This window comes from Myotis davidii, unplaced genomic scaffold (assembly GCF_000327345.1).
Source record: "Myotis davidii unplaced genomic scaffold, ASM32734v1 scaffold97, whole genome shotgun sequence".
NCBI lineage: Eukaryota > Metazoa > Chordata > Mammalia > Chiroptera > Vespertilionidae > Myotis > Myotis davidii.
Window position 1 is genome coordinate 3,598,653 of NW_006289392.1, and position 9,224 is coordinate 3,607,876.

Below are 9,224 nucleotides of genomic sequence, written 5' to 3' on the forward strand. Positions count from 1 at the left end.
CAGCAGCTCACCTGCTCAGTTCTGGGCACAGAGAGCAGACATTCGGCTTTATATTCCAGGGCCTGGGCCTCTGGCAGCAATTCCGAGTAAATATCACGTGGAAGTTCAAAGAAAGATGACCTCAGCGGCCTCCCAGTGCTCACCTCCTGCCCAGTGCTAACCTGGCACCCACAGGGTTAATGAGTGCCCCCATCTCAGGGGCTGTCCCAGTGGACTAGGCCCAACTCCTCACCCAGTTCACTCCAAACCCTTTAACCTCCAACCTGCCCACTCACAACTGGCTGGCCCAGCGATAGATACAAGCCTGTTTGTCTGCTGGAGCCCACTCTTACTCAACTGCCCGGAGGCACTGTGCCCAGCCAGCCAGGGGCAGTGGCCAGCTGCCCACCTGACCCTAGCAGCCTTGGCAGCTCCCCTACAGGCTCCTGGGCAGATGGGAGAGTCAGCATTCACAGGGCAAAGACCCTCGCACCTCCCCTTCATGAAATAATCCTGGAACAAGCCGGAAGTCAAGGGGGAGAAGAGGAGGTGGTGAGAGGCAGAACCTGGACCAGGGACTCTGGGCCCAAAGAATTGGGGCAAGAGTAGGCTTCTCCTTGGGGGGAGAGGCTGGCCTTCACCCACAGGCCTCTGAGGAGGGGAGCCAGGAAGCCCAGGCTTTCTCTGATGACTTGTCCACTCCGTGTACTTACACCCACACTTATAAACTCCTGAGTTTTGCCTTAGCTGGTTTGGCTGAATGGATAGAGCGTCAGCCTGCAGACTGAAGGGTCCCAGGTTCGATTCCTATAAAGGGCACATGCCTGGGTTGCGGGCTCAATCCCCAGTAGGAGGCGTGCAGGAGGCAGCCAGTCAATGATTCTCTCTCATTGATGTTTCAATCTCTCCCTCTCCCTTCCTCTCTGAAATCAATAAAATATATTTTAAAAAAATCGACCTATGTAAACTCCTGAGTTTTGCTCCTGTGTCTTGAATGGATCCCCTCTCCCTATTTCCACCACCAATCGCATCACACTCCCCTTGTCTCTCACCTTAATCACACTCAGCCTCCAGCGGCTCTGTCTGCCGCGGTCCTGCCTGATCGGTCCATCCTCTGCTGTGGCTCATCCAACCCACCTCCATGTCATCTCCTGCCACACAAAGCCCCTGGCATTTCCTGAGCACACCACCTCTTTCAGAACTCCGAGCCTTTGTAGATGCTGTTCCTCTGTGAAATATTCTATTCCTTGATGAACTTATATTCGTTTCTTTCGTTTTTCCCCCCAGATTTAGTTTGTATTACATAGGATCAGGCTCAGGTACAATGACAAAAGGGGGTGGGGGTGAGAGGGAGAGAAGAGCCTAAACACAATGGAATTTTATTTCTGATGGAAACAGGCCAACCAGGGCCCCTTTTGTCTTGTTGCACTATTGTCCCTCCTCCCCAGCAGCTCTGCTGAGACCCTGCAGAGGCTCATGTCTGAGGTTCAGCTGCTGCAGCTCCTCCATCAAGTCCACCTCCTAGCCAGCAGGAAGAAGGAAAAGAAGGGCATGTTCACTCCCTTTAAAGGCACATCACAGAAATTTTTCTTAACACTTTACTGACATCCCATTGGCCAGAACGTAGTCATATGGCTACACATAGCTGGAAAGGAGGCTGGAACATGTAGTCTTTATGCCGGATGACTATATTCCCAGCTTGAAAAAGCTGTCTTTCTCAGGAAGAAGAGAAGAATTGGGGGGTGGGGGGGGGGTAGAAACAATAGGAGGCTGTGCTGCGCAGCTCCAATATCACTCTGAATGCCCTCCACAGCTTTCACCCTTCTCTGCTCGGGACACAAAGACTGAATCCATATTAATCACAGTCTTCTTTACAATTAGGTTGGGGACACATGGCTATGATAATTATGTGAGCTTCTCATTTGTAGCCACTTATAGGTGACCTTTTGAGGATCACTCCAAGTACAAACTGAGATATCACTCCTCCAGCACTTCCAACAGTTTTATAAACCTTTAATTTTCTACATTAAAGCCTTTCAGTCTGGCTGGTGTGGCTCAGTGGTTGAGCATCGACCTATGAACCAGGAGGTCATGGTTCGATTCCCAGTCAGGGCACAAGCACAGGTTGCAGACTTGTTCCCTCTGACTGTTCTGTTACTACCAATTTGTACTTCTTAATCCTTTCACCTTTTCACTCCTACCCCCAAACTCCCCTCTCATCGAAATGTTCTCTGTATCTGAGTCTGTTTCTGTTCTGCTTGCTCATTTATTTTGTGTGTTTTTTTAGATTCAATTGTTGATAGATATATATTTATTGCCATTTTATTGTTCATATTTTGATAAGTTGCCTCCTCCTCCTCCTCTTCCTCCTCCTCCTCCTCCTCTTTCTCCTTCTTCAAGAAGACCCTTCAACATTTCATGTGATATTGGTTTGGTGGTGATGAACTCCTTTAGCTTTTGCTTATCTGGGAAGTTCTTTATATGCCCTTCAATTCTAAACAATAGCTTTGCTGAGTAGAGTAATCTTGGTTGTAGGTCCTTACTATTCATCACTTTGAATATTTCTTGCTACTCCCTTCTGACCTGCAAAGTTTCTGCTGAGAAATCAGCTGACAGTCATATGGGTACTCCCTTGTAGGTAACTAACTTCTTTTCTCTTGCTGCTTTTAAGATTCTCTCTTTGTCTTTAACTTTTGGCATTTTAATTATAAAGGGTTTTGGTGTGGGTCTCTTTGGGTTCATCTTGTTGGGTATTCTCTGCATTTCATGGACTTCTATGTCTATTTTCTTCACAAGGTTAGGGACGTTCTCTGTCATTTTTTCAAATGGGTTTTCAGCCTGGCCGGTGTGGCTCAATGTTGAGTGTTGACCTATGAATCATGGTTAGACTTCCCCATCAGGGCACATGCCCAGGTTGAAGGCTCAAACCCCAGTATAGGGTATTCAGGAGACAGCTGATCAATGATTCTCTCTCATCATTGATGTTTCTATCTCTTCCTCTCCCTTCCTTTCTGAAATTAATTATATATATATAGTTTCCAAGTTCTTGCTCTCTCTCTTCTCCTTCTGTCACCCCCATGATGCAAATGTTGTCCCAGAGGCTCCTTACATTATCCTCATTTTTTTGGATTCTTTGAACCTGCTATTCTGATTAGCTGTTTTTTGCTTCCTTAAACTCCAAATTGCTAATTTGATTCTTGGCTTTATCTACTCTACTATTTAGTTCCTGTAAATTATTCTTTACTTCAGTTAGTGTATCCTTCATTTCGGATGGTTCTTCTTTTTGGTTTTCACATCCTTTTTTATGCTGTTGAGGTTCTCACTAAGTTCATTGAGCATCCTTATAACCAGTGTGGTATTTTTAAAAATGTATTTGTATTGATTTCAGAGAGGGAGAGATAGAAACAATGATGAGAGAGAATCAGTGATTGGCTGCCTTCTGCATGCTCTCCTACTGTGGACCAAGCCCACAACCTGGGCATGTACCATGACCAGTAATGGAACTGTGACCTCCTGGTTAATAGCTCAATTCTCAACCACTGAGCCACACCAGCCAGGCATAACCAGTGTTTTGAACTTTGCATCTAGTAAATTGCTTGTCTCCACTTTGTTTAGTACTTTTTCTGAATTTTTGTTCTTTTCTTTCATTTGGAATATACTTCCTTGTCTCCTTATTTTGGCAGCCTCATCAAAGCCCATCAGTTGCAAGGACTGGCTGCGACCACTGTGGAGGATTAGTTGTACAGAGGCCCATCCCTGTACATGTTTCAGTGGGGCTCTGGTGCCTGCTGAGTTCACACCTCAAAGGTGTGGCTTGTGAAGGTGGTTGGGTGGTGCTTAGATATGGTCTGAAGCTGTCCACCAAGTGCACTCCAGGGGGTCCTCCAAGGGGGTACGGACCAAGGTCAGCCAATGCCTGTACTCTGCTCAGGGCCACTGAGGTTAGATGCTGCTTGATTGAGAGATTTTAGGAAAGTCTGAAGCAAGAGTCAAGACAGGCCATTTGTATGGAAAAGCCATTGGAAACAAGTTGGGTGGGCTCACAAATTGGTGGGGCAGGGTCTCAGGGAATCACCAGGGTGGGGGAAACAGTGTTAGCTAGGTTGATGGCGACTCAAATATGGCACCTGCCAGATGGCTGTGTGGGAGGAAGGCTCAAAAAGGAACAATGGCTTCTATCAGCACCTCGTCTGGGAGAACGCTGCCCCTTCAGTTTCTCCCTGGATGTCCCTGGTGCCTTTCAAGTTGCTGCCCCAGCGCTGTAGCTCAGAGAGTGAATCCAAGTTAGTCCATGCATGGGCCCTTTAAGAGGAATGCCTGGGCTCCAGCAGCCTCCGTCTCACTCAGTCTCAATCCCCTCTGGTTTTTACAGCCAGAAGTTATGGGTACTTCTCTTCCTGGCACTGGGCTGAGGGGCCTGGTGTGGGTCTGGAACTCCTTGTTCCTCAGGGGACTTCTGCTGTGGAGATAGCCTTGCAATTTTTATCCACTAGTTAGAACCAGCTCTTCCCAAATCTCTGCTCCTCCTACCAATGTCAACGTGGCTTCTTTTTTAATTCCTTATGTGTAGGACTTCGTTCAGCTAGATTTTAGGTGGTTCTGAATAATGGTTCTGTAGTTTAGTTGTATTCTGGATGTGCTTGTGAGAGGACATGAGTACCCCATTAACCTACACTCCCATCTTGACCAGAAGCCCACTCTACACTCTAGTGATCATTTTTTAAATGTTTGAGTTGGTTGGAGGTATTTGTATATGTGTATGTATTATGTGCTTTGTGTGTGGAACCATTTGAAATAATTGTAGAGAGCATGACATTTCACCCTAAATACTTCAGCATATATCTCTTAAGAATAAGGACACTTTCAAAAATCATATGTTTTATTTTATTTTACTTGTTGTAGAGAGAGAGGAGGAGAAGAAGAGGGAGATAGATATACTGATGAGAGAGATACATCAACATCGATCAGCTGCCTCCTACAGGCTCCCTACTGGGGTTCAAGACTGCAAATCAGGGATGAGCCTTGACTGGGAATCAAACCTGTGACTTCTTGGTGCATGGGTCAGTGCTTAACCATTGAGCCACAATGGCTGGGCAATAGGACACTTTTCCATCAATACAATATCATTATCACGCTTATGAAAATCAAGATAATTCTTCAATATCATCTAATATGTACTACATATTCAAGTTGCTCTAATTTCCCCAAAATGCCTTTTTAGCTGTTTTCTTCTTTTTTCTCTTAAAATTCAGGATCTAATATTTTTCATCAGGTTGTTATATCTCTATTACCTCTTTCAATTAGAACAGTACTCCCCAGTCTTTGACACTGACTTCTTTTGAAGAGTACAGGGAAGCTGTCTTGTAAAATGTTCTGGATTTGACTGTTTCCTTATCATTGGATCCAGGTTAAACATTTCTGACTTGTCTTTGGACTGGACATCAAATTCCCTAAAAGTTTATATGTACAGAAGAAATCAGCTTAACATGTAGATGAAGTGATTTATATATTTTTAAATCACTATTTTTAGAGAGAGGAAGGGAAAAAAAGAGGATAGAAACATCAGTGATGAGAGAGAATCACTGATTGGCTGCCTCCTGCACACCCCCTACTGGGGATCGAGCCCACAACCCAGGCATGTGCCCTCACCGGGAATGGAATTGTGACTTCCTGTTTCGTAGGTTGACACTCAGCCACGGAGCCATGACGACTGGGCCCTATGAAGTATTTTGAACCAGATTATTTCCTCATGAATGTGTTGGCGCTTTCATTTTCTCCACTCTTTCTCTGCCGCTTAGTGTCATGGTGTTCACAACCAGCTGCATGTTTAGAAGAGAGTTACCCTTTTTTTTTAATCCAAGAACTGCTGATATAATCTGGACATAGAGTAAAAAGAATCTTAAAATGTATATTTGTAAAGATTAAAAGGTACCTTATTCTATAATGAAAAGGTAGCATCAGTTTTGCTATAACAACATGGGTTAAACAGGTACATGGATCTCAAATAAGAACTCAATAGGCACCAAATGAGAATTGCCCATAGACAGTCTTTTTCTTGTGAATATTCTTTAAAGAAACATCAGTGACTCCTCACTCCAAATAGTAAGTAAAACTTTTGCAAATTGTTCTCCTTCAGTCTCACCTGCCAATAACTCAAGTGTAAATGGTGATGCAGCCATCTTATTCAGTGTGGCAGCAGGTTCCGGATCCCATCTCAGAACATACCAGCAGCAACGGTAGAACAAAGAGACCTTGGAAGAGGTAATGTTCAAAAGATGAGGGCTGAGACATTTGTAAAGTTGAAGATCTGACCTAAATCCTCAGTTGCAGGAAGCATCCTGAGTGTTGAGTAGGCTGTACTAAAACAAATCCAGCCCAGCCAGCATAGCATTGACCAAGAACCAGGAGGTCATGGTTCAATTCCCGATCACAGCACATGCCCGGGTTGTGGGCTCTATTCCCAGTGTGCGGCGTGCAGGAGGCAGCCAATCAATGATTCTCTCTCATCATTGATGTTTATCTCTCTCTCCCTTCCTCTCTAAAATCAATAAATATATATCTACTAGAGGCCCGGTACATGAAAATTCATGTTCTGGAGGAGGCCCCTCAGCCCGGCCTGCCCCCTCTCACAGTCCGGGAGCCCACAGGGGTGGGAGGAGATCACACCCCTGCTGCTGCCACTGCTGGCAGCGCAAGCCTCAGCTGGCCCTGGTTACCTAAGCCTCGGGCGGCCCTGGGCGGCTGGGGGGCTGAGGGGATTGGGGAACTCCAGAGGCAGGTGTGCAGAGTGGCTGGGCTCACCTGGGGTGGGCCTGGCCTTGCTGGGAGCCTGCTGCCCCCGCGGGGCTGAGGGGACTGGGAGCCACCATATTGTGGCTGTGGGTGCTGCCATCTTTGAGGGCGGGGCAGTCAATTAGCATATTCCCTCCTTATTGGCTGTGGGTGCCATCTTTGAGAGCATGGCAGGCAATTTGCATATTCCCTCCTTATTGGCTATGGGCGCTGCCATCTTTGCAACGGCATGAGGGCCAATTAGCATATTCCCTCTTTATTAGATAGGATAATAATAAAAGCCTAGGCACTCCCTCATGTTGTCACAAGATGGCCACCCCCATGTTGTCACAAGATGGCTGCCCCCATGTCATCACAAAATGGCTGCCCCATGTCATTACAAGATGGCCACCAAAAGATTGTCTCCCCACTTTGTCACAAGATGGTTACATCCACGTCGTTACAAGATGGCCACCACAAGATGGCCAGTAGGGAAGTGCAGTTGTGGGTGATCAGGCCAGTAGGGGAGGGCAGTTGGGGATGACCAGGCCGTCAGGGGTGAGCAATTGGGGGCTATTGGGCCTGTAGGGTAGCAGTTAGGCATCAATCAGGCGGGCAGGGGAGAGGTTAGGGGGCGATCAGGCTGGCAGGCAGAAGCGGTTAGGGGCAATCAGGTAGGCAAGCAGGCGAGCAGTTAGGAGCCAGCAGTCCTGGATTGTGAGAGGGATGTCTGACTGCCGGGATCAGGCTTAAACCTGCAGTCAGACATCCCCCGAGGGGTCCCAGATTGGAGAGGGTGCAAGCTGGGCTGAGGGACAGCCCCACCCCCCACCCCCAGTGCACGAATTTTGTGCACTGGGCCTCTAGTTTTAAAAATAAAAAAAAAATCCAGAGCAGACACCTCATCATGAATCTGCAGAACATCCAAGACAGAGTATCATAACTGAGAAGACTAATTATCTACAAATGAAAATAGTTAAACTGACAGCTGACTTATCAGAACTATGTCTTTAACAGGCTGAAGGTAAGTTTATGGCAAACCAAGAATTATATTTAGGTAAACTATTATTCAATAGTAACAAGTTACTTTTAAAGAAAGACTAAGAGAGTATATCATTCACAGATCCTCAATGAAAGAACTATGAAGGATCTGAAAAGGAAACAGAGCCCAGAGAGAAGTAGGTACAAATAGACTTGGAAGCAACAAACAATAAAATTAGTAAATATTTAGGTAAATTGAAAATGCATTAGTAATCTTATATGCATTTATAAATATGTGTGTTTACATATTCAAATACACATATATTTAAATCACATGAGATTAGCTTTTCTATAACTAAAACTTGGTCACATGTTGGCGATTTCATATAATTCAACCTAATGTAAAATCTATAATAATAAAAGCATAATATGCTAATTAGATGAGGCATCCTTCTGGACGTCCTTCTGGATGACCTTCCAGACGAAGCTGGAGCTGCAAGGGAAGCCCAGGTCCCAGGTGCCTGCTGGCAGCCAGAAGGAAGCTGGTGCCGGCAGCTGGGAGAAGGAAGGCCTACTCTTGCACAAATTTCGTGCTTCGGGTCTCTAGTATTTTTATATGTAGTTTAGTCTGTCTATTCACTGCCATATTTCCTGTGCTTAAAACATTGCTAGTAACATGGTAGAGGGCCTCAATCTATACTAATAAAAGGGTAATATGCTAATTAGACCAGGAGACCTTCCGGGAGACTTTCCAGACATCCTTCCGGAAAAAGCCATGGTGGCGGGGAAGAGGCAGAGGCAGTTAGGGGCAATCAGGCCAGAAAAAGTGGGGGGCAACCAGGCCGACAGAGGGGTTTAGTGAGGGATGACCGTATGACTGAACAGCAGGCTGTGTGGGGTGACCAGACCGGCAGGGGGTCAGTGATTGACAACCAAATGACTGAACAGCAGGCTGCGTGGGGCAACCAGGCCGACAGAGGGGGGCAGTAAGGGACAACCAGGCTGGCAGGGGGGACAGTTAGGGGCAACCAGGCAGGCAGGCAGGTCAGAGGCCTGCCTGAGGCTAAACCGCCCCAGGGCTGCGGGAGAAACTAGGGAGTGGCATGGGGCAAGGCCGGGTTCCAGTGCAGGTGGGACAGAAAGAACGCTCTGGGCTAGGCCAAAGGCGGAGGAGCTTGCTCCAGAGGCTGTGGGAGAGTGGGGAGAGGGCCGTGGGAGAGTGGGGATGCCCAGTGCTCTGCAGCTCAGGAAGGATCTCACTGGGAGGGGGAGCAAAGGCATGATAGCAGTCCCCCTGCACTGGCTGCCACCATGCTCCCGGTACTGCTCTTTATTATTGAAAGGACAGAATGGAACTGATAGCTGTGTCTCTATCTCCTCTCCCAGGAAAGCCACAGAATGTATCAGTTACTCAGCCTGCCCTTATCTCAGCCAATGGGAAAGCAAGGAAAACTAGCCCCCGGCCCTCACTCAACCAACCGGAATCGACCAAA